The sequence below is a fragment of the Carlito syrichta genome, unplaced genomic scaffold (assembly GCF_000164805.1).
Source record: "Carlito syrichta isolate Samal-C Ts95f unplaced genomic scaffold, Tarsius_syrichta-2.0.1 Scaffold299437, whole genome shotgun sequence".
Lineage (NCBI taxonomy): Eukaryota > Metazoa > Chordata > Mammalia > Primates > Tarsiidae > Carlito > Carlito syrichta.
The window spans coordinates 55,531-83,089 of NW_007243533.1; the positions used below are offsets into that span (position 1 = coordinate 55,531).

The window sequence follows — 27,559 nt, forward strand, 5'->3', positions numbered from 1 at the left end:
GACACTGAGGAGTTGCAATTCATAGACTCAACTCAATAAGGAGGATGACAGGAGTGATTATTTATTAAGCAAACCCTAAACCCTAGTCACTGCACTAAATACTGAATATACTTTAACTTATTCATTCCCACAACACCTTGGAACTACTTACTTCGGGCATATTTTTTATTTGTTTGTTTGTTTGTTTGAATTTAGACGAGGCATCTCTTTGTTGTCCAGTATGGTCTTGAATTCCTGGCCTCAAGCGATCCTCCCACCTTAGCCTCCCAAAGGGTTGGGATTACAGATGTGAGTCACAATGCCTGGCCTAGACTTACTTTTTGAAGTTCTCCCTCCATTATCTAATAGCATTATATACTATTTGAAACTTTACTATGTGCCAAGCATTGAGTTGTATTAAAACTGTGTTTTATTTAATTGTCAAAACTTTTATAGTGAGATACAATTCTCTCTAAAGTGAGGAAATGGGTAGACTGAACTGCTTCAAGTTGCCTTGTCAGGAGTGGGCAGAGGCTGGCTTCACACTCCAGCTGTGATTCCAGACTCACCCTCTTTCCACCAGAGTATGCTGCCTCAGCATTGGGTACATAATGAAATGCAAAAATTTTTTTTTCCTCTTGACAATGTCTGTTTTAAACAGCAACTGTTTTGACAAATGATCAATAGTGAATTACTACTATCCAGATTTCATGACAATATTAGATAAATGATGCTTGTAAAATTATCCCTTTTGCATTTTGACTCCTACAACTTCTATCAGTGTCAAACTATAAGGAAAGCAACACTCATTTAATCATTGCTTCAGATCATTTGACAGATACTTCTGAGCATCTCAGGAAAAAAATGACATTCCTTACTTCCTAAAACAAAATGTTTCCTCTATGCAAACTTACAAGTTTATAATGAAAGACAGAAGTTTATAACAAAAGGATAAGAAACGAATCATATAAAACCCAGCAAGAATCACTTGCAGTAAATTACAATGGAGCACCTGTGCTATGCAAAAGAAATTAGAGTGGTGTGGGGATTTGTAGCTGAGTATGAAACCAGTCGAGCTATCTGACTTCCTAGGGAAACTTGAAGTAGGAGCTATCCAGGTAAAGGGAGCTGGAAATTGGGAAGAGTGTTTCAAGACAGAAGGAACAGCATTTGAAAAGCCCCAGAGACAGAGCACAAGGATATCCAGTGTGTTTCTTTTGCCCTGGGACCAAGCACTGGAGCAGGCGGGAGGCTGAGCTTTCTGCGTCTTCAAAGGCAAGTTAAGAAATATGAATGCTAAGAAAAATAGAAGATACTGCAGGCTCTGAGCTGAAGGGGGTATTATGACCTCTGTAACAAATATTAAAACAGAAGGGCAAACACATAGTGATGTGCTTTACAAAAACTTATCTAATTTAATCATGACAACATTGTGAGGTAGGTACTATTATTATCTTCATTTTACAAATGAGGAATCAGAGGCCCAGGAAAAGGAAAACAGCCCATGACAACACACAGCTAAAAAATGGAACCACTAAGACTCAAACACAGGTGATTTATTATTGTTATTATTATTATTATTTGAGTTGCAGTCTCACTCCATCTCTCTGGCTGGAGAGCAGCGGCATACTCACGGCCACCCCAGCGTCGACCTGCTGGGCTCAGCGATCCTTCTACCTCAGCCTTCTAAATAGCTGGAACTATAGGCGTGCTACCACACCTGGCTAATATTTTGATTTATGGTAGAGATAAGGTATCTCCAAGTTGCCCAGGCCATTCTTGAACCCGTGGGCCCAGGCAATCCCATCACCTTGGCCTCCCAAAGTGCTGGGATTACAGGCTTGAGCCACCGCACCTGGTCTGATCTATTATTTCTGGAATCTTTCTTTTAACCTTTATATTATGTCTTTTTAGTTGTCAAGGATGATGTGGAGGTTTCTGGGTTTAACAGATAGGCTGTCGAGTCATTTACTGAGATAAGAGCATTGAAGAAAGAAGAGGAAAGGGAGGTTGTGGTGGGTGCAGATGTCTTGCATGGTATACCTCAGGAGGTAATCGAGAGGAGATATCTAGTCGATCTCAGAAGTGTCCTGAAGACGTGGACTAGAGATATTTGGGAAAGAGGCTGAGCAAAGAGCAGTTTAAAGGTGGAAGCCAAAGTCATAGGAATAATTAGGATCACATTCTAAAGTGCATGTACAAAGTTTTTTCCTGAGAATTCCAGGGAAGCTCAACATTTAAGGACCTTGAAGGAAACTCAGCAGAATGACCAGTTGAGAGTCAGAGAACCAGGAGAGAAAATTCTAGGAAGTTCCAGAGAATCTGGGAAGATGTGATCACAGTGTCAAAGGTCACAGGTAAGTGGAGACCCAGAAGCAGACATCCAAAGGTTTAGCAACTAGGAAGTCGTGTGAGGACACAGTGAAAACACTTTCAGTGGCATGTGTGCGGGAGGAGAGGGAGGACGCGGGAGACTGGCCACTGCGTGTCTGAAGTAAAGGAAGTAAATGAGCTGAAAGAATAGAATGCACACTGCAAGCCAACCTTGAAGGCAGGGGAAGACAGCTATATGGAGGTCCAGGACCAAGGAAGCTTTGATTTTTAGTTTTAGTATTTGTTTTTGAAGGTGGGAGAGAAGTGAAGATATTTAAGTGTGGAGGGGGAAGAGGCAGTCGAGAAGGTGAAGTTGCAGATCAGAGGAGGGAAGAGGAACTGAAGTCCTCTGTGTCTGACAGTAACAGGAGGCTTAGCCACTACCACATGATAAGACTTGAAAAATGACATCTCCACGGGATGAACATTTATCTAGACACTTGGTAACACTGTCATCGGAGTCTGGCTACATGGAGGACAGACTTCCTGTGCAAGAATCCATTTCTGGCTGGAAACCAAGTCTCCTTCATTGCGGAGCTTCTACACTTTACCCCACTAAAAATCCTACCTAAAGAAGTTTAGAAGCAGGCAATTATCTCTTTATAAAGAGCACATGACTATAAAGTTTCTTTACTTCCAGAACAGCAGTACCAAATTTAGACATTATGAAATTTTAGAATCCTTTTTTATCTCTTTAAAATGATATTAAAATGGAAGTGCTTACTCAAGTATCCCTCCATGGCTCAAAACCAATTACCTGAGAGGAAAATTGCCACACTTAATAATCCTCAGCAGGCTGCAGACATCTGCAATGTATAAGCATATGAGCTGTGAACACTCCCAATTAGCAGAGGGTTATTAGACCAATGGGTGACCAATGTCACTGTTGTGTGTGGGATGTGGCCCGCATGGAACACCCAAACCCATGCCTATACAGCGTGCGCACATGTGTGTACTGAACATTTTTATGTTTTTACTGATAGAGAGGCTAGGCTTTTTACTGTAGAGAGCAAGGGCTTTACAGATTGGATTTTATTTCAACCCCTATTATTTGAGCAGTTTTATTTCTAAACAGGGACAATAACCAGTTCACAGGGTTATTCAAAAAATGAAATGAGAACCTAGGGCTTGGCCCACAGTGGGGGGTAGGGGTGTGTCTTTTCTGTCCCTTCCCTCATCCCCATCACACTCATGCACCAGGTATATAATGTGCCCAGCAGACGGTGTACTTTCTCCAGACTATCATCTTTATACACCCCCAGGATCATGCATGAGTGGTTAGGGAAGAAAGAACTGCTGATGCCACCTGAGTAATTTTTGAGCGTAAAGACACCTGGATGTTCACCTAGTTCAAACCCCTCGTGTTTTAAACAATTGTGCTCAAAAGTAGTGACAGAGTCAGGATTACTGCCCACTCAATCAGGTTCATTTTACTCCTACTCACAGCATAGACAAAATGTCCTTATTTTGCCCTTTCTAAAGGTTTTATTTTGTAACTCTGGTACTGGCACCTGTAGAAATCATAAAGTCACCTAAAACAGCGAACATTGCTCAACTTCAGAAAATTTAGGCTATAAAATTGTTTTTTAAATGGCAACATTTTTTGAGGTTTCTTCCTATTGGACAGGCACTATATGCATCTTTTCACTCAAGACTCACCAAGATGCAGTGCTATAATAATCATTAATATCACCACTTCACAGATATGGCCACTGAAGCTTAATGGTACTAAATACTTTGCCAAGATCAAGCTGTGGGAAGGCAGCAAAGGTGGGACTCCAAAGTCAAAGTGCTAGCTTCCTAGTGAGTTCAGAAAAAAAAGTTCAAGCCAGTCAATATTTTAACATTTCCATTTGGTCTTAGAGCTGTTCTTTCTCCACTTGCTCCCTAGCTTATTTAAGGATCTTAAAGATAACAAAAGTAGGCCGGGCTCAGCGGCTTAGCCTGTAATTCCAGCACTTTGGAAGGCCGAGGTGAATGGATTGCCTGAGCCTGCAGGTTCAAGACCAGCCCGGGGAACTTAGCAAGGTAATAAATAAGACAACTTATTGTCTCTACAATAAATCAAAAATTAGCCGGGCATGGTAGCGCACGTCTGTAGTTCCGACTACTTGGAAGGCTGAGGCGGAAAGATTGGCAGAGCCCAGCAGGTTGATGCTGGGGTGGCCATAAGCGTGCCACTGCACTCCAGCCTGGGCACTGGAGTGAGACTCCAGCTCCAAAAAAAAAAAAAAAATTATGTTTTCTGTATGACAGCTACCAAATTTTGCTGATATAACAGTTGCTATATGGTCAAATAATATATAGCCATAAATTGGTGAGTTGAATAAACCACTCTTCTATGAATAAAAATGTTAGTACTTCAGTTTTATTAGTAATAGTTGAGAATTGACTGTCATTCATGAAGTACTAAGGCATGAAAGGGAAAAAGAGAAATGCCTTCTAAGAAAAAACAATGTTCAGTGAAGAAGCTCTCCAGGTTGATATCCCTTCATAGTCATGCCCTAATGCCTGAAAATATTGAATGTGTTATCCCACTCTATAATTTTGCCATTTTGTGTTTAATATACAATTGGGATATTACAATATGTGTCACTTTGAGCCTAGCTATTTAAACTCTGCTTAATGCCCTTGAGATACATGGAATACATTCAAGTTGTTGCATGTACAGTTTATTCCTTTTTATTGGTTGAGTAGTAGTCCATGGTACCGATATACCACAGGGTAGTTAACGATTCACCTATTGATTGGCATTTGGTTTTGTTTGTTTTAGCATTTTTGGCTATTATAAATAAAAATTGCTACGGACCTTGTGTGCTGGTTTTTATGTGAAAATGAGTTTTAATTTTTCTGGGATAAATGCCCAGAAGTACAATTGCTGAGACACATGGTAAGGGTTTGTTTAATTTTTAAAGAAAATGCAAGACTATTTTCTAGAGTGGTGTCCCAGTTTTATCAGTTTAAAAACTTTACTTCCTTTTCAGTTTCTTTACATTTCCTACTTATAATTGTTTTAAATATTCCCTCTGTGTACATTGAGAACCACATCAAACAATGTAATGATTTTTGCTTCAACTGTCAAATACAATTTAGAAAACTCAAGAGCAGAATCCATTGCATTTACTCATATTTTTCTTTTTTCTGTTCCTCTTTCCTATTTTTTTCAAGATTCCTTCTTTTATCATTACTTTCCTGTTTTAAGAACTTTATTTAGCCATTCTTTTAGGGTAGGTCGACTGGTGACAAAATCTCTTAGTTTTCCTTCATCTGAGAATGTCTTGATTTCCCCTTCATACTTGAAAAATATATTCACTGGATATAAAACGCTATTTTTAAAATTTCTTGTCTTTCAGTACTTGGAGAATACCATGCCATGTCTTTCTGGGCTCCGTAGTTTCTAATGAGAAACCTGCTACCATTTAAATTGCTTTTCCCTTACAGGGAAAGTGTCATTTCTCACAGTTTTCAAGATATTTTGTCTTAGTTTTTCAGAAGTTTTATGACACGCCTTAGCATGAATTTCACTGGATCTTGTTTGTTTGGGGTTCATTTAGCTTCTTGAATTAGTAGGTTTGTGTCTTTTGTCTAATTTGGGAGGTTTTCAGTCATTACTTCTTTGAATATTATCAGCCATTTGGGAAGTTTTCAGTCATTACTTCTTTGAATACTATCAGCCTCTCCCTTTTGCTCCTCTCCTTATGGGACTCATTACTAGTCTGTGTGTGGCCTCTATTGACACTGAGACATAAAAGGAGGTTTATTACTGCTGGAAGGTGGTTGACGTCCAGGCCTCTCACTCAGCCCCCTCTGACCCACCCTGGTGATGGGCAGTGAGGGAAGAATGACTCCCACAGTCTGGTGAGGGTGGCCTCTGGGCTCCCCCATCAGTCTTTGCTGAAAAGGGTGAGGTTGCAGTTTTCTTCATGATGTTTGGCTGGAATAGGGCAGTTATCCTCTAATAATTTTCTGTCTGTTAGGCTGCCTTTTTCTGTTTCTTTGGCTAGAGAGAATAGACTTTTGCTGGGGCTTTTTGTTTGTGTGCAATTGCTCTTGGACTCTAAGATTCTCTAGCATCTAGGTGGAGGTATATGAGGCAAAGGAAAACCCAGGGCACTCACCACTGTGTTATTCCTCGGATATCAAGTTTCTTAGCCCATCTGTCTTCTTCTCTCCAGCTTTTAGTCTTTAGCATCCTCCAAGAGACCAATACTTCACATGGCCCTGTGGTTTGTTTAGTTCCCAAACGTTTTTTATACTTCAAGGACATACATCATAGTGTGATGCAGAAAGGATGGTGGGAGGATAGTGGTGAAAAGGAGAACCCAGCGTGATGCCCTGACTTGAATTACTCTCAGGTTTAATTACATACACATAAAGGTATTCAGGATCTGGAAACATTTACAGTTATTCTTATCTCCACAACCCTTGGAGTTGGAAAGCCATCCTATAACTGTAGGATGTATGCACCACCCTTAGAAGATGGCTATGTTAGAAGGCATTTAAAATTATCCACTAGGATGAATTTTACTTTCATCCTTTGTTAGTTTTAATTTATATATATATATATATTATAAAATACATATATTAGAAGGATATATATTATTTATAATTAAATATGTTTTCCTATTGTGATTGGCTCATTTTTTAATGATTGGGGTATATGATCAAAGGATGGTGATCACTGATCTGAGGCAACAGAAGGGACACTGACCACTACATAATGAAGAAACACTGGCCACAATGTCATTTGTTCCTAAGATAAAACCAAAAAGAGTTTCTGAGGTTATGAAGGAGAAACCTAAGATTTCTGATGTGTTTATAAGCACTGAATCAGAGTGAGCAGAGACAGAGGTAAATCTAGGCCTTTAAAACAGAATCCAAAGGGGAAGAATTGAGGAGGGGATTTTTGTGGCCAGTAGAAATACTCCAAGGCTTCCCCGGAGGGTACCTGGGAAGAAGGAGAGAGGCAGACAGTTGGGCATATTATTTTCTTCCTTTCAAGTACCAGCAACAAGGAGGGCTTCACCCTGGGAATACAGTGATTTTGGTCTTTCAATAGTATCTGATGGGTGTTGAACACTTCTCCACGACACCTTTCTCCTCATTCCTCCTAACCTCAATTCTGTGATAATCTGTCTTGTAGTTTCCCTATGTCTCAGAACAGTCACTTTCTTTTTTTTTTTCTGCCCATCTGTTGATATCTTTTTCCTGACTATCCCTTAAATATTGTATACCCAGGATTACACAACTCTGTTTCACAAAAACTATTTTTAATGTACTTTATATTTTAGAACAAGTTTAGATTCATGGAGAAATAGAGAAGATAATACAGAGGGTTCCCATGTACCAAACACCCAGTTTCCTCTATTATTAACATATTAAATGAGTGTGGCACATGTTATAATTAATGAATCAATACTTATATTAGTAACTAAAAAACACAGTATACTTTTTTCCTCAATTCTTAAGGGGTCGGAAGAAGACTTCATAGTCAGAATGGTAAAAGGAATACAAAAGGTTACCACAAGGATGTCAACAACTGTAAACGTCATGGTGAGTTAGGAAAGGGCTGCAAAAACATCCATTGGACTTAGCAACTGAATGGTACTGGTGGCATGATGGGCTAAAAATAAAAAGACTGAAGTGGGTTAAGTAAACAAGTGAAAAAATACAGGCTTATAGATTGTTTTCAAAAATCTTGGCATCACAGGATCGTGAAGGGGTAGATGATCACTGTCTTCACAGGGTCACTGCAAATTAAATCAATCATGCATGTGAGAACAGTCTGTAAATCATAAAGTTGCTCTGGTAGAAGAAAACCAGACTTTGAAGCAGGTTTTTGAACCTGATTCTAAGCCCAGCTCTGCCACTTTAAAAACAGTTTTTTTTTTTCTTTTTTGAGTTGGAGTCTCACTCTGTCGCCCAGACTGGAGTGCAGTGGCCGCTTCCGGCCACCGCAGACTCGACCTGCTGGGCTCTGGTGATCCTTCTGCCTCAGCCTTCCAAGTAGCCAGAATTGCAGGCATGCGCTACCATGCCCGGCTGATTTTTTTATTTATTGTAGAGATGAGGTCTCACTGCGCAGGCGGGTGTCGAACCCGCAGGCTCAGGCAATCCACTCACCTCAGCCTCCCAAAGGCGCGGGATTACAGGCTGAGCCACCGAGCCCGGCTAAAAACAGTTTAACAAGAGCTTTAAAATAATCTGCTTTAAAAAGGAAATATGTATACAACTTTAAATGATTGGCATCAGGACTGGTAATACATGTGCAGCGTGCCTTGGATAAATAAGGAGGACTATAACAGTGTTAGAAGAAGAAATCTTCCTATAAATTAGACTTTGTAGGAATGGGTGCAGAAAACTATAAGCCATATAATATTTAATGTAAAAAATTTGCAAGGTTTATACTATTTTCTCAAACCTAAGCTTTCTATATCTCTGTAGTTTTACATTTAGTTCTAATTACGAGACTCCTTTCTAAATTTACCTACCACTCTTACACAATAAGAAGTTATGATCAGTATGTGAGGATAGGAAGCTGAGTGGTACGGTCATTTGGAAGGCTGGCCATCCACAAGACTATAAATCATGTTACTTGTTGAGATATTATCCCATATGTCTGATTTGTACTGATTTTATAAAACCCATTACCATCCTGTTTTATATCTTGTAACCCTAGCATTGCCTTTGTGTAGCCATTATTTTAAACGGTATTTTCTTTAAGATACCTGAAGTTCAAAAAGTTCAATGTTATCTCTCAGGTATGTAATCATTAATCACAAAATATGCTGCCAACTGATTGTCATAAATGATAATAGCTTTTATATACAAAAAGACCTGAACTCCTTTGTTAGATGGAAGCACTTCAAGACTCAGTTTGAACTTCTTCCTTTGGGTCCCATACATAACACGGTTATTACAACAGATTCATTGACTAAAGCATTGTGACTAAGATTTGGCTTAATCTTGGGAGCCATGTCCTTATAAACAGACCTTGATTGCCACACGTTCCTTTCCACCTAGAAAGTCAGATCATTAGCTCTTCATCTGAAGCATGTAATTAAGTTCTCAATGACAATGATTCTGATTTAGGTGACCACAACTATGTGATATGTTGCTGGACCACAATTGTACACACGGAATACTCAGTGATAGGGTCATAGAATTCACTTTCAGGGGTCATTCATGGAAAGGATTGGGGTGTGTGTGAATGCACTATAGCTAGTGCACTTTTATAAAATCATGTCATTCCTCAATGAAACTCCTAAAGGAAGGATGTTAACCCACCTTTAGCAGACCCAACTGCTACTTACTGCAACATGGACAATTGGGGCCATATTGGAATTATTTTCCAATGTTTTAACTTGCAAATGAAAGTTTCCCTGAATTGCTTTGGTAAACATTTGTTATATCCTGTATTTATCCAATCCAATGCTAGCCACATGTTCTCACAGGGGCAGCCCTGCCACATTGCCTGATTTGCTAAATAGTCAGCTGGATTTAGACTATCCCTATAAACATTCTTCTCCCTCTTGAAATTTGGCTTTTCTGGTAACATTTTTAAATAGAGGAAGTGAAAACTAAAATAATTTGAAAAGCAATCAATGTTGCTGTCACACTTGTTTTTCCTTCTATCAAACTAAAATACTGAAAAATTACTCAGAAGTCAGCATTGCCCATAACGGCATATTCGAGAAAAGAATGTTAATCACTATGTATTTCCCAACCCCTTGGTAGCTCTGGAATTTTAAGAAAACTCTTTAGGATTTAAGATTCTCTACAATCTCAGTCTAACCCAACTGTTTGGATTAAAAATTCCTCAAACTTATTTGTCCTTTTTAATATAAATGCCATTGTTCCTCCTCTTCTCTAGATGTATAAAGTTTTCCTTTTCCCATCAATTTCTGAAAGTTGAAATCCTTCCCATCTTGTAAGACTATATCCAAATGCCATATTTTTCCTTACACTTTAAAAATGTCTCCAGCTAAAAGTGATATCTTTTTTCTTTCTAAATTATGGTATTTAAATTTATCCTAGGGTGAAACTCATTTTCAATATACTTTGGCAGTAGTATTGATACACATGAGGTACAGCTAGCTTATTTATTCGCAAATACTTATCACATACTTAATGTGACATAAGTCTGGGATGCCAGTACTAATTCTGCCACGATTCAACGGTGTGCTCTTGGGAAAGTAATTTTACATGTTCACTTCAGATATAGTTATTTGCAGATAATTTGTACCTATCTTTTATTAGCTATGATATATCAAAAGCCAAATTGTAGACAATATATATAATGATATAGTCTCACTGTTTCAAAATAAACAATAAACTATGTATAATTATATTTGTGCTTATATATAAAATATATAAAAACATATTCCAAATAAAAAAATTGGAAAAATATGCATCAGACTTATGAACAGTTACCTCCAGGCTCTGAGACATGTGCACTCACGTATAGTTTTTACTTAACATTACCCTATTTCTAAGAAGTCAATAGTATTAGTGCCATGTCTTATGGTTATTTTAAGAATGAAATGAATTTAATACATGTAGTGATAAAATACTAGCAAGTAGTGAGCCTTAAATACATTTGAATAAAAGCTTTCTTCTTTTTTGAAATACATATGTGCTCCTTTTGAATTAAAAACTATGATTCTCTCTGCTGGATTTGTCTCTTCCTAGCCACATCCACATACAAACACAGTCCCATCCTTCAAAACTTAGCTGGGGTTATCACCACTTTTATGCAGTGTTTTCTCACTCTCACAGGTGAGCATTATACTCAAATACACAAAATGAGCTACATTTTTTGAGCTCGTGTATGTATGTGTGGATATATGTATATAGTAAAAGTATACATTTTTTCAATCATACGGTCTCAGGGTGTGCGATCTGTGTTCTCACACTGGACACCATGTTGTTTAATTCTCTGCTGCTGCTCTCTTGAAATTATTGAACATATTTTAACAAGAGGTCCTGTATTTTCACTTACCTGGGACTCACAAAAATAAACAGCTGGTCCTATTTTAAATGAAATTCACAACTCTATATTTCTATTTGCCTACTGCAAATGAGGAAACCAGCTTCTGAGTAACTAACAAATTCTTTAAGGTCTCACAGCTGGTATATTGTAGACCCAGGTTAGAGTCTAATTACTGCTTATAAGAGGACTTTTAAAAAGATAAGATTCCAAAACCTACTAAATTGTAAATTTTAGATGTATAGAATTGGAATTTGTACCTTTAGTAACACATCCACTGGTTAGAAACAAAGTCTATATTCAATTCATTTCTCATCTTACAGTCTAGCATAAGCCTTCATTCATAAGTCAATTAATAAACATTATGCTGATTACATGAGTATCATTCAATTACAGATAGACCAAGTATTGCTTCTACAGAATAGCACCAATGTTTTTCTTTCTTTTTTTAGATTGGAAAATATAGTTTATTTAGAAAGTAAATTGGAGAAAGGGAGAGAGAGAGAGAGAGAGAGAGGAGATTCACCTCCGCAAGGTAGAGAAGGGAGTCAAAATTTTGCACTAGTGTTTTTTAATTTGCCAAGTGCTTGGAGTTTTAAACACTGAAGGCTTTATTAGCAACTACAGTTGAGACATTCCTGTCCTGCACTTGCTCCCCACTGAACGGAAGTTCCCATTGAATCACGGGATGTAAAACCTTTAAGATAGGGCAACCTTCAAGATGACAGAAGACCTCTTCTGGCCAGAGACTCAGAATTACAAATATATAATGGCGCTAAAAGTCAAACTCATAATATTTGGAATTTGATTACTGAAATCAGAATTTAACAAATTAAATGCTATGCAGTTTGAGAAAAGGAAGACACAAGACAATATACATCTAAAATGTTCACAAACAGAGAGAAGGTTATATAGTCATTTTAAAATATGTTAGGAAACTTTTTCACAAATGCTGATAGTATATATAGAAAAATTAAGACTCAAGATTAAACAGTGACTTCAGTTCTTTAAATATGAATTAAAAAAGAGTATACAAATATGTTAATTGGTAAGGTTAAGGGTGATTTAATTGTATAATTTTCTCTAATTTACAGTGGGTTTTCTATTCTTTTTCTAAAGCTAGCAATACTATTATCTTACTTGCAAATTTTCTCCTATCTGAACTTAGAATTCCCTGAAATCATTGCCTGCTGTCTCTCACCATCATAAATCAAGATACTAAATTCTCTTAAGTCTACCTGCCAAATGTATCTAACTACTGTCCCCTACTTCCTATCTCTACTCTTGGTAATTCCAGTCTAAACTGTTAAAAAAGCTTCTTCTACAGTTTCTTTGCTTCAGGTCCCATCCCTTCAATGAATCTTGCATAATACCAACAGAATCATCGTCCTAAAACATACATTACATCAGCCCCCTCACTATGTGTAGCAGTATGTGTTAAAAAGTAAAACAAACACACAAAAAAGAAAAAAATCAGCCTCTTTGAAATGCTATTTGCAGTGACCTAGCATCACATCTTAGGTTCTCTGCTTACTAGCTACAAGTACTTGGAAACTTTATTATTAAGTATGCCCAGGAAATAAACATAACAATAGAAATTGCCAATTATTGAACAAGAACTATATATACAATAATCCTAAGGACAAGTATTCTCTCATTGGTTAGATGAAAAATGAATACTAGGAGTTAAACTGCCTCTTGCCAAACAGCCCAGGAAAGCAGATGTGTTCAACATATGGCTACTCAGTGGGAAAATACTCTTCACCCTCCAGGATGGAGACCACTAAGTGAGGGGTATGGAGCATGCAAATGGTAGTGCCCTTCCTGAAAGCCTTCCTTTATTAACTCTTACTTGGAGACTTAGGGTCAAAGTCCTCACCCTTTCCAACCTCTTCACTCTCTTATCCCAGCCCATGTTCCTTCTGCTCATGTCTGGGCTCCAGCAATGTCTGAGATGACTTGTCATCTCCAAACACAAAATTCTTTCATGCCTCACTTATTCCTTCAATCTATGCCCATTTTAAAGAGTGGCTCAAATCCTACTTTTTTAATAAAATATTTTAAAGTCAAAATTAGTTGTTTCAATCTCCTAGTCTCCTTTCATTGCATGTTCAAGCCTTTATTACAGGTATTTCTTAATTCTGGCTTATTTTTTTCACTACTTGTGAACACATCTGCTTGTGAACACATTCTGGTTTCAACACTAAAAATCCTGCATCCTGAGAAAACATTCAGAGAAACTAACATGTACTGCACGTAAAGTACAGTACAGTGCAAAGCCTGGAGATGAAGGCTGAGGCTAAAGGATCACCTGAGCCCAGCAGGTGGAAGCTGCAGTTGCTGTGATTGTGCCACTGAACAGCATCCTGAGTGAAAGAGTGAGACTCCAACTCAAACAAAACAAAACAAAACAAAAAACTCTGATTAACGTCTATGTATGAATCTTGAAAGAGTTTTCAGTGCAGGGTCTTTAACCTCAGAACCTCAGGAATCTGAGAATCAGAACCTTAACCTGAAATTACTCAATACTATGTAAGTGCTGAAGGCTACATTTCCTTCTTCATTCTATATTCAGAAATTGTATAGCTCCTGAGGTAGGGTATTTTTAATGCTTAAGAGATTATTTTTGAAAACAACTGATTTCAAAAGAGATGAGAAATTAAAATGCTGCTGGAAGAGTTGGGTAGTAAGGAAGAAAAATAAAACCACCCAGGCCTATATTCAATAGTCTCTTCATTAAAATGCCACCGAATTCACACCTTTGTTTCACATAACTATGTTTAATTATAGTACACAAAATCTCCAGATCTTCCTGCTATTAACTATTTAAAAATATCCATTCCACGTTTTCAAAACAAGTTTCACATGCACAGTAATTATATCCCATAAAATGTGCAATGCTTATGACTGTATTTATTATGCCAACTTAAATTTAGACTGTCTCTACTAGGATTGATTTATTCATTTCTATAACTTTGCCAAGGGCATTTCCTAATAGGACAGGCAGTAATTCGATTTGATAGAATTTCATGGGTGCTAGACAGACACTTGACTGGAAGATATACTGGAAGAGAAATAAGAAAATTGATTTCAGAACTGTAGCACGCCTTTCTAACATTTGTACGCTATTTCTTATTAGTTTTGTAGAAAGTGGCTGGATGCCAACAGGCTGGCAAGTCGCACACCATGGTGGAACAAAACATGGATTGAAATTCAAAAGACCCAGGCTTTAGTGCAGTTGAGTTCTCTGACCTCAATCTGTGTAGGTAACTGTCAAGAGAAATTCATGAAAGTATTTGTGAACATGACTTCCAAGTAATGAGGCTGAAGACCATGATGAGGCATTTTTAATCAGAGGTGCCTCCAAGATACACCTGGGCCCTGCTCCAAGGCCAGTTAGATTAGAATCACCTACCACAGGGGACAGGAATATGCATTTTTTTAAAAAGGCCAACAGATATTTCTGAGTTCCTTGTCTTGTTATCAACTGCCAGAGTAGTACAAGATCATTAGCTTTCTAGGCTGATGGACCTGAAATGGAACCCCTTTTCAAGACCTCTTTTTTGTGTGTGTGATTTTGGAAAATTCATTAAATCATCGAGCCTCCACTTCTCTAATTTTAAAATGGAGATAAAAAAACACCAGCTTTGCAGGGTTCTTGTATAGAGATATTGGTAAGATTCTAGGCCAAAGTAAATATCTTCAATAGTCTGATAAGCAACCTAAATATATGAGTGTTGGATACCGTGGCTAATTGAAGAATGCAAGCCTTGACAACAACAACCACCACAATTTTTTTTTTAAAGAGACAGGGTCTCAATATGTTGCTAAGACTAGATTAAAATTCCTGTGCTCAAATAATCCTTCTGCCTCAGCCTCCTGAGTGGCTGGGACTATAGGTGCATACCATTGCATCCAACTTCAAAATGTAATTTTTAAGTTGCTTTTTTTTTTTAAACACTGACCTGATCTTAGGGAATACTACAAATCTGCAGACAAGACATCTAGTTTTTAACTCTAAAATATTTACCAATAAAAAAACCATTTTTGAGTTCTATATAAAATATCAAATGCTGAGTTATCTGTAAGCTCTATTTGTATTTATTTAGTTCTGTGTAAGGTGCTACTTAATACGGGATTATATACTGATTCAACAAATATTATATACCCATCAGGTACTAATGAGTCCAGATAAAGACACCAAAAGAACTAATTCAGAGTACATAACCAATAGAGAGAGTAGATAAATTAAGATATGTCCTTTAGGAACAATATTAGTAGTATCAAAACTACTTTTCCAATTTCAATTTTGCATTACCATTCTACCCAGGACTTTGTGAATACCTGTACTATTGCATGCAAATTAAACATTGCTAATAACTAGAAATATTTGGAATCTTTTTTTTGTAGAAACTATATTTTAACAAGGTAGTTTGCTGTGAAATAATTATGCTTGTTTAATTAATGCTAAGACTCCTTCTAGGTCTAAGATTCTATGATTACAAAAATCAGTGGTATCATCATGTAAGAGAAAAAAATTGATCAAATGGCTCAAATTTGTCCTAAGAACCAAAACATTTTCCAGTGTATTTTGGGAAAAATTCCCTTATGTGAGATTTGTTTCCCAACCCCGAAGTACAAAACCTAGAAGCATTCTGACTCAGTCAAAATTAGACTGCCCTCTATGCCCTCTATCATTATTATGGTCAGATTTTCTGAATTCAACTAAACTCTAAGCAAAATTGTTTTATAAAGCCTACCAGTAACATATTTCAAATCATGACTCTTCCCGTGTTAGATCTGCTATCCAGGCAAATTATTGCACTTAGGTTTTAGTTTTTTCATCTTAGAAAGGCCATGATAAGAACTGAGCAAGACTTGTCGAGGGGTTAAATGAGTTAATGTTTACAAAGCACTGGCATATACTAATATTCTATAAATGTTGTCTAGTATTTTTATGATGATCTCTCCTTCCACACAACTAGGATCATTTTGTACTTCAGCTCAGGGATCTTTGATGTCTCCACAAGTATCCATGCCAGGCATGTTTGCAGGAGGCGTCACTGCTTGCAAAGACTCCTTCAGGGCAGCCATTGAAGATTAGATAGGAACTTGGATCTGACTCAACCCAAAGTCCAAGCAGGTTCCACTTTATCACAAACATTATGGGGAGGAGGGGAGGTCTCTATGAGCAAACCTGGCCTCTTCTTTCATCTTTTTTACATTTTAAGTTTCTCCTTAAGTTTTTTTATTTTTTAGGAAGGGTCCTGCTGATCCCAGCAAAACACACACACACTTGAAAAACACTCTGAAGTGATAAAGCCCAACCTCTTACTCCACCTTCACTGCATTGAAGACTTTGCATAATCTGGCTGCAGTTTGCTTTTCTAGCCTCCCTTCCCCATTTCCCCATTCCCTTTCAGCACACCTACTCCAGCACAAAATGACCTGTTCCTCATGCATGGGATCACCTTCCCCGCTACATGCTTCAACCCCAGATGCTGAGCCTTCTCCCACACGGTCAAATTCTACCCACTTTCCAGGCTCATCAACGTCAGCCACTCTGGGCAGTCTACTTTTGTTGAGAACAATTAAGCAATATTTACCAAAATAAAAAATGTACATTCCTTTGACTCACTACTTCCACTCTAGAAATTTAGCTTAGAAATAAGTCCAAGAGCTGTATACAAATTAAGCTAACCGAAAAATTTCTCACAATGGAAAACTAATTTGGTTATTTGTCAGTGAATGACTGATAAAAGGAGTCATGACACATATAAAATATGCAATCTCTGCAGTTATTTAGAAAGAATGATGTGCACAAGAATATTTCTAAGTAACATTAAGTGGGGAAAAAGTACAAAAGGAATATGATTCCATTTGCATAAATTTGAACTGTGTGGGTAGGGAGAATGTGTATCTATAGACACTTAAACTTAAGTATTTTTCTGGAAGAACACATAAGAAACTGATAAGTGGCTACATTTTGGAGAATAACTAGGTGGGGAAGAAGGGGATATACAAAATACGGCAAAATTTTTACTTTTTTATCTAAACTTTTGGAAGATTGTAATTATGCCCCTTAATTATTTTTCTTTTTTTTCTTAAAGAGACTCAGTAAGTAAAACTGATTCTCAAATGGCATGATATGACCTGAAATCCCAAGCTGAAGGGCCTTCCTCTACTTCTGGTCCTGTCCACTGTCAATAATAGAAAGTTGACATTGGTATTCCTCTGTGCCAAAGGCCTGAGAATGTAGTTCTCTTTCCATGGAGTATTTTCTGGCAGTCATATGTAGATTCCAAATAATATCTGCTATAGCTTGAGAAATCTTGCTAATTGGTGTGTTATTTTCCCCTCAAATTAACATCATACGAGCGGAACCCAAAAAAGAATAAGGTATTTATAAAAAACTGTGTATTTATTCTTACATGTTTAAATTTCAGTCACCTTCGAAGTACTATCCATTTGATGCAACACACCTATCAAGATACATTTTCACTGCTCAAAATAATTTTGAAATGATCAATTCTGATGCCTTTTAATGCTTCTGCCATTTTTTGATTTCACCTTTTCCACATCAGCAAAATGTTTCCCTTTTTTTTTAATGCAGGGAAACAAAAAACAGTCACTTAGGGTGAGATCAGGTGAACAGGGAGGGTGAGGCATGGAGGTCATGCTGTTTTGATAAAAACAAACAAAAAACTGCTGAATACTCAGTGACTACTGAATACTCAGTGCAGTTTGGGCAGGTGTGCTCATAAATCACCCATCATGAAATGGGCAAATGTGTTGAAAGAATCTCAAAAAAAAGCACTGAAGCCAAATGCAGCCTCTCACAACACCAGCTGGCACACTAATGACTATGGGTTGCTAGAACATTTACCTAATGGAGGAAGTCTATACTATAAGAGGCCCACCCTCAAAAAGATAATTCTAGTTTTGGGGGGGTCCTCCCTCATATGCAGCACTAAGAGTTCATCTAGCTTGGTTCAGCTCAGCAGATACATTTGGATATTATTAGTTCTATTCTCTTGTTCACTGGACTCAAGGACAGTGCCACTGTTCTTTGTAGAATGGAAGAATGGATGATAGAGAAATGGAAGGACAGAAGAAGGAACAGAAGCATAGCGAAAGTATCCTTCTGGTCAGATAAGCTGGTCCTTGAGGCAGTACCATTTTTTAACGTGTTATCAACCATAATCATGCACAGGCTAAAACTGCCCTTTCCTCCTCTCCTACCTACTTTAGCCTTTCTTTGGTCTTCTTGGAATTTGCTTCTAAAAATCCCAGGTCATCTCCCAAAGCCCTGATTTCATACATCCCAATACCCAGTTTCTTTTATTCATGCACCATTTCTCTAATTTCCTATTTCTAGCGCTGAACACAGTGTTTGACAGGAAATCTGAATCTCTTGTTCCCTTTAGACAAATTTTTTGCTTTACAACCCAGCATTTCCTTCATTGTTTGCTTCTTTCCACAAATACACTGAGTGCCTGAGAGTCAGGAACCAGTCTAGGGCTTGGACCTCATCTTCATAGCTGTGTACTTGGCATCTAAATCTTATCTACATAACACACAGCTCATCTATTGTGGGCCTTTGCTCCCAATTGTTAACCAGGAGAGCTGAAGAGGCACAACGCTATTTTACATGGTCCATTTGAACACTGAATATAATTTATTAACTGGTGTAATAAAAGTGCAATTTTCTGTTATGAGGGAGTTTAAGCATTTTTTAGAAAGAGGAGCATATACATTCAAGAATGGAACAGTGGTGACAGATAAAAATAAAACACATCTACTTTGCCAGAGGCTACTTATACTGTTACAAGGGGACTCAGGAGGAGATAGTATCTAAAGAACAATTTGTGGTATTTCAACCCCACCCCCACAAGAAAGCTAATAAATCACATAATATTTACCTTCAGTACTAACACCTTAAGCATCAGCACCACATACTATTTTTCTAAATGACAACTGAAAACATTTTTTTACATGGAGGCCACCACCACCTACATAATTATGTTGAAAAATGAATAAAGTCTATTTTCTAATGTGAAAAGGTGGCTCTATGAACTTATCGGTTGCTAAAATGGGAATGTATTCAAACTTATAAACAGTGGAATAATGTCTTAAGCCTCACTCTGCCTAAAACCCCATCTGAAACACTTAGTGATCATTTGCACAAGCACACTGGGGCTTCACAGGGCTTTCTATCATCACTTACATTATGTAGGTGAAAAATGTGCTGAGTAGCTCCAAGGAAAGATTCTGGAAATAGTCAAATTCACTGCATAGCTTTTTCTTCATCTCACTGGAAACAGTAAGTGGTTTTGTTTGATTAGACAGGGCGTTGCCATAATCAGTGGTCTGGAGATGAATTTTACAATCTGAAATTAAATGAAACGCCAAATCAGGTTAAATTTTGAGCAAACACTAAAAGCTTTTCAACTTTAATTAAGTTTATGGAATCTTTATGGCACATACATGCTTATTATCTTATTGGACTTTAGCATAAGTTCTGAATTATGATTTAGATTTCAGTATAGAACTCTAAAGCAAAAACAAACACCAATGTAAATATGGAAATTTCAGTATACCACAAAAGTTCTCAATTACCTAAGAAATCTGGTGTTATTTTGCAGAGCTGAAAACAAAAAAATAATAAATACCTACTCTAAGGATGGCAAGTAGGTTTTACCTGAACCAGTTTTAGAAATTTGGAGACGGCTGTTTGGGAAACTGTTGAGAAGGATACTAAGGCTCCACCTCAATTTGATAAAGAGAAATGTATTAGTAATAGCTACCCTAGCACTGGAAATTAAAGCTCAGTGGGGCTAAATGGTGGAGTTATATAATGGTCCAGCTTGGGCTCTGAAATGAGTTTCCTTCCTTTTAAAATCCTACATTATTTCCATCAGACCATGTCATGCATCCTTCAAATGTCAATGGTTTTGGTGGCCAGACAATTAGATTGAATTGAATTCTTGGCTCACTGACTGTCAATTACTCCTGAACAAAGCACATGTATTCTAGCATGTATACTTTTGCTAATGCTGATAAAACTCCACTCTCTAGAATTTCTCCCTCCCACCCATTTTCACATTTGCTCATTATAATGTATCCTTCAAAGTCTGGTTATAATATTAAAATAATGGTTACCAGTGATTGAGTGCCAAGTATTGTACTAATATTACCAAGTATTGTACTAATATTATCTCATTTAATACTCATGGCAATCATTAAGGTAGAAATGATTTTATGCCCTTGTACAGGTAAGAACACTGAAGCTCAGAGAGGTTAATATCTTGCTCACATAGATAAATGGTGATCCAAAGCCAGGTTTATCTTACTACAAAGTCACTTAAAACCTTATTTTACTGACAATCAACTCAATTAGGTTATTACTTGCTCTGTAAAGTCTTAATTCTCTGACAATTATTTCATCTCACTCATCTGAATTTCAAAGTTATGTAATAGTATAACAACTATTACAGAATATTCTATTTTAAGTATGTTAATCCAAAAGTCAGTTACACTATCTCAGTTATATTTTTCACCCGTGATACTTTATGTGGTACCCGACATATAAGTTATTGACTCTCTGGATACCTAATATGTCTTTGACAGCATCTGGCACACAACTGGAGTCAACATAGTGTGCAGAAGCGTATTCAATCTTTCATGCAAACATTTATTAAGCATGTATTGTGTGCTGTCAACTATAGGACATCCAAGGAGAGATCAGACATATTATATTCCTCATCCTCAAGAAAACTCACAACCTGTTGAAGGAGGAGGCAACTACCAACAGACAATTCAAACAATGTGTTAAGTTCAGTCAAAAATACAAGGCCCTTAATTTATAAGAACATAGAAAATGATGTCCGGATCTATAAAGATGGGATCAAGAAGCCTGGGAAAGTTTGTTAAAGAAGATTAAGCCAAAGATGAGCCGTAAAGTGCTAGAGTAGAGGAAGAGTAAAGAGCGTGAAGAAAAGCATTCTGTGGATTAGTACAAGGATAGAATATGCAAGAGGCTTAACACAGTTCAATGTTCCCGAAGCACTAGGTAGAGAGGAAGAAAATTTTAAAAAGACTACCATATAATCCAGCAATTTCACTACTGGCCATCTATCCAAAGGAAATGACATCAATATGTTGAAGAGATATCTGCACTCCCATGTTCGTTACAATATTATTTACCATAGACAAGATACAGAATCAATATCAGATGAATGGACAAAGAAAATGTGGTATAAATACACCACGGAATACTATTCAGCCTTAAAAAAGAAGGAAATTCTGTCATTCGTGACAACACAAATGAACCTGGAGGATATAATGTTAAGTGAAATAAGCAAGACACTAAAAACATATACCACATGATCTCATTTAGATATGGAGTCTAAAAATGTTGAACTCATAAAAGTAGAGAGCAAAATAGTGATTATCAAAAGTTGGTGGCAGAGGGTACCAGAAGGGGGGTGGGGAGATGTTGGTCAAAGAATACAAAATCTCAGTTAGATAAGAGGAATAAACAGATCTATTGTACAGCATGGTAACTTAAGTAAATAATGTACTGCATATAGAAAATCACCAAAAGAGTATATTTTGTGTTCTCAGTAAAGTAACTTTATGAAATTATGCATATGTTAATTCACTTGACTGAGCTATTCCACTGATAACATGCAGGTCACATGTGGCAGGCTTTCAAACCAACCTGCCTGCAGGAGGTCTCATGATTCATGGTGACATCCAGTCCTTGAATAAAGAATCTTATTATGAGTCTCCTTATACCTCATCCTGAGTTCTCCAAACTCTAACTCTTGATGTACTGGGCAATACACTGACACTAAAGAGAACACTGATTTATGAATCCTGAAGTTTTACTGAATGACTTGCCCGTAACCTCTTGTGTTGTAACTGCCAATGAAAAGAACAATTGTGTATGAAGAGTTCTTCCTTCTTCTAACTTTTCTCATTAAAGTCTTCCAAGTTGTAGCAGAATCTGGAATACACCCAACTTTGTCGAGGTGTCGTCCCAAGTCAATCCATATTTGGTGTCCAGTAAACCAAAAATTATCAAATGATTTCTGCTCCTACAGCCTTAACTTAGATTGACATCACAATTTATACACATTTTAAATCATGTTCTATATAATAAGTATTTACAATCTTTATTTATCAATCATTTAACCCTTTGCATGCAGAAGTTCCCTCTGAGGAGACATCAGAAATCCAGCAAACCACTCAGATGTCCCCTCTCAGGGGACGTAAAGAGATTACTGGACGAACTTATGCAAGCACAGGCTTTTAAAAAATGTATGCTTCCTAGAAGTTTTCAATTCAAATTGCATGAAAAAGCAAATAAAGAGATGGAATATACACTGAGATATACGTAAAAAAAAATAACAGCTGGTGTCACACAGAAAGAGAATGTGTGAAGTGCTTTCACAGTGGTGCTGACACTTCTTGGTAACAGAAGGTAGCGATAAAGAGCGTTTGTATAAGAAAGGCAGCTGTGGGTATACCCTTTGTATCATATGGCATAACTTGAAAAGATAGATAAGCAAGTTACTGTAGCCTTAAAAGAAAGAGGCTTTCAAAGTTGAAGGCAAATCATACTGAAGTATCAAGTAGCACAGATCAAATACACAGAGTGTGCCCCAAAATGTACATATATTTTAAGAAAGGAAAAAACTATTAAAATTATAATACTCAATATATACTGTTAACAAAAGATGAATACAAGTCACATTTGACTTCTGCAATTACAAGAGGTGCTTAAAGTGGTTACCATCAAGTGTCCAGACACTTCTGACTTCGACAAACTAAAAGTAATACATAGATAACAGCTCTTAAAATGTGTATACATTTTTTTTTTGGCATCCGTGGTACCTATCTGCATTAAGTTGGAAAAGTAAAATTGGAAAAGTGACATTCTTTTGATAAATTTCATCTCGTGATTTCATAATTTACAATTAGAAATTTTTTATTCATTTATTTAATGTGCAGAACAATGGCAAAACAAAAAAATAAAAGTGAGAGTTAGAAGCAGCAGTGAAGATGAGTCAGACTTAGACTCATCTTCATGGTTTTCAGGCATCATGAGTGCGTTCTTCCACATTGTCTTCAAATAACAAACTGGACGATAAATTACTTATTATTAATGTGGAAGGAATTAAACAAGACTGCATTGTCTGCTCAAATAGAAAAACCCTAGGTGGAAGACATCAAACAAGTTACTATTGCACAACACGTATCATTCAACCTACAATGCATGTTGGTGACTATTTCACAAGTTCCCACACGTTAGAAAAATATAAGATATAAAATTTGCTGTTTTTTGTCATAAATAAGTTCCTCAATGCCCAAAATTTCAGTATAAGCCAAATATCATTTAAATAAAATAACTGATTCCAACACTACATGACATAACATGAAGTGATTCTTTTTTCACTATTTTTTTTTAAAGTGTGGTAGAGTTGCTGTTAGGTGATCCGCAAAATGTCTGAGTGCAAAGGGTTAAAAAGTGGTAGAAAAGGTAAGCATCGAAGCCAAAGAAACAAAGAGTGATGTCCCAAGTAGGGTTTGGTATGGTACATTTATCCTGATGATAACAGGGCACCATCGTGGGCTATTAGCTGATTGTTCTTGCGGCTGGGGGACAGTGGATCTGCAATTAGGCACAATGTGGTTCCTGAGAGGCTGAGGTTCAGGGTACAGGCAATCTTTCTCAGTGTCAGGAGTAGATTTTCATCAGAGATGCTTTCTTTGACTGAAGAATTTATGTGCTCAATTACTTAATTAATTAACTTAAAATAATTATACTTGTTGCCATGCCTTGTTTGGCTTTTATTTTGGCAGTTCAGATTTTTATGCAATGTGACAGTTTGCATTCTCAGCACCAAGAAATATTTGCCAACAGAAGTGACACAAATGGTATTTCGTTCAAGACTATGATATTTTGCTCATGTGACATATGTTTCTTTTAAGCTAAACAAGTTTCAAACCTTTCAGCTGCCAGGGAGATCCTGAAATTACGTGTCTCAAGTGTTTCATACCGTGAGAATCTAAAAGACTACTCAGTGAAGAGGATGAACTAGAAGGGCCCTTGTTACCCAGCACCAAAGCGCTCCAAGGGACACTTGCTTTCAGATTCTAAGAAAATCTTAAGAGCTGGAATTTGTGCTGAGATATGATAGACTGCCAATACTAGTAATAGTGCTCATGGCTTTATAGTCTTCAAAACAAGTTCACTTAATTTTTTTCCCCCGCATTTCTCTAAGTGCTTATCTAGGTAGATATGTGAGTAATAGGACTTTATAGTGAAAAACATTAGGAGTAAACAAGCCTTTGTACCATGAGAGTTGAAAGCCTTTAATACATTAATTTAAGTGGTTTCTTTAACATGACTATGGTACAAAACCTCCCAAGTCACTAAAAAACAATGGGCCGTCCACAAAGTGCACTTGAGGATATTACACTACTTTTTTATCCAGAGAGGTAGTGTGGCAAGTGGTGTTTTTTTCTTGTTTATTAAAATGAGGAAATGGAATGTTTTTTCAGACCATGGGATCACTACTGACTAAATCAATTTTATAGGTTCCCCCACAGCAACAGAATAAAAGAAAAGGCTTATGCTATTTTGACAACCATCAGAGTATATCACAGAGTAGTGTAAATGTGTGCCGCATGTAGATACACAGTCATAAAGCAAAAATATGCCTTCTATGGGTTGCAGGCACGGGGAAGGGTATGATCGGAGACTGTTTGGCTAGTGAAGGTATCAGGACAGGAAGCTGAGACATCATTGTTTTCTTCTATTAATTTGTTGGTAGATCATTTCTAGAAAATTCTTTTCTGTGTACCTTCCTGTTTTGCCTCTCTAAAAATGAATATCGAGTCCTTTTAAACGCCAAGGAAGAGCCTTTAGATGCCTGTCCAGGGTGCTACCCAAGCAGTTTGCCTCCTTTCCTAGCCAAACAGTCTCCGATAATTCCCTTCCCCGTGCCTGCAACCCATAGAAGGTACATTTTTACTTTATAACTGTGTATACACATGCGTATACACTGCTGGTGCTGAACTTAAGGAGGTTACCTGACTTTTTTGAACTCAGTTTCCTCATCTATAAAATGGAGCGTATCTATGCTTTCAGGCTGTTGTGGGGATTAAACAAGATGATACAGGCAGGTGAAGATCCAGTATAGAGAAGCCACTATAAAATATTACTTTTTTTTTCTCACTTGTAACCACCTACCTACAAAATAACTTCATTATTAAACCTCCAAAATAAATTGATTCAGTTGGTTAAGGATTTTGACTTTTATTCTCTAAGTCAGAATTTTCCTAAACAACATCTTAGAATTCACCATCAGATGTTATAATTTTTCTTATTATTAATAAATACATCAGTATCTATAAAACAAGACTTCCCCATCTTTGTTAATTTACTGTTCTTATGATGCTGACACTTCAAAGTCCTCTTTGGTGCTTAATTACTCCAAATCCCCTGCATTTCTTCTCTAATTTCTACTCCTTACTCTTCCAGTTTAGAATGACCATTCAACAATTCGATTACTGCAACAATCCTGAATTGATTTTTCAGGCTCATTTTTCTCATGTGCTCCCTGGCTCAAGTTTCTTTTCTAAGAATTATTTTGGTCCTGTAGTGATCCTACAAGTAGCTTGGGGCCATTGAAAAGATCTAGGCAGATTATGAATAACTTTCAAAAGATTTACAGTGTTTTACCACTGACAGAATGGTTCTAATATACACAAGCTCTTAACCTTAATAGTCCCATTTCATAAATGAAGAAACTGAGTTTCAGAAAAGTAACTTGTTCCTGTCAAGTATCTGACTAAAAATTGATTCTTGTCCTCATTCAATGTTAACTTCAATATCTTGAAACTTCATAATCAAACATTCAAAGATTTCAGAGTTTTTCTCAATCTAAAGTGCAGCCTTATCTACAGGTATTATAGTACTGCAGCCAAACTGGCTTACTCCCCACTCATACGCTTTCATTTTTTTCTGACTTGTAATTCATTAGTTTTCCTTGCCTGCATCACAACTCCTCTTCTCTGCTGAAACTCATCTATTTGGCTTTTTCTCAATCTATTCTTCAAGATTTGTTTCACTCTCAAGTACATCTGGTTGTTATAGGTTTGAACTACCTTTGTATTTTGAATTTTTCTTCTTACTTATACATCCTCTCAACTAGATGGTTGTTTAGATAGTGAATAGTGTCTTAATCCTTTTCATGTTCTCCACAGCACCTAATATAATTTTTGCCACATAGATAGTCTCAATGATTAATTTGTGAGTAAAATCTGGGATCAACATTATATAGGATATTACCAGGGCTGACACCACTCATTTTGATTCCTATTTACCAAAATAAATATTTTCAAAACCGGTGCTCTCTGAAGGAGAGAATCAACTAAACAGTCATATACCAAATGCCATTAACCAAGACCATGAAATGGGAAGAACTATTTCAGAAATTCCAAAGTCTAGCAGAAAAGGGAAGACTAGTTCTTGTGAATACACTGCAGTTCAAGGGAGTAGTACATGAATACTTAAGATAATTTACAGAATATCTGAAGACTTTTGGTTTATTTTTTATTTTTTCCTTTTGAGACAAGGTTTCACTCTGCCGCCCAGGCTGGGGTGCAGTGGTACAATTCTGGCTTACCACAGCCTCAACCTCCTGGACTCAAGACATCCCTCTGTCTCAGCCTCCCACGTACCTAGGACTACAGGTGTGCACCACCATGCCCAGCTAATTTTTTTATTTTTTGTAGAGATGAGGTCTCACTATGAGCCAACAAGCCAGGCTACTTTTCTAATATTTTTATTCTCCACAGTAGAAGTCCTTTTAGGGCAGGAACTATATCTTACTCATTTTTACTTCCTTGGCTTAACTACAAAGTGCTTAGTATATGATGTTGAGCTAATTCCTCCCAGAAGACACATTTGGAGGACTGAAGTTGAAGACCCTTGAAAAAGATATAATTGTTAGTGAGATAGAATCAGCTTCCCTTACTTCCTTCCAAAAAACTTGTGGCAAGGAGACAAAGACCCAATTCAGAGTGTTCTCCCATAGGCCAGTGGACACTGCCATCATGTTTTAGAAAAGGCTATTTATCACAAACATTAAGCATTAATTTCACCATTTTGTCTTTTTTGAAGAAGAAATAATATTTTCAAAC

The 27,559-nt window shown here is 37.0% G+C and overlaps 1 pseudogene; it reads right to left on the reverse strand.

The window, feature by feature from the left end:
• The window catches only part of LOC103256972, a 61,957-nt pseudogene that overhangs the window by 10,920 nt on the left and 23,478 nt on the right, over window positions 1-27,559 (reverse strand).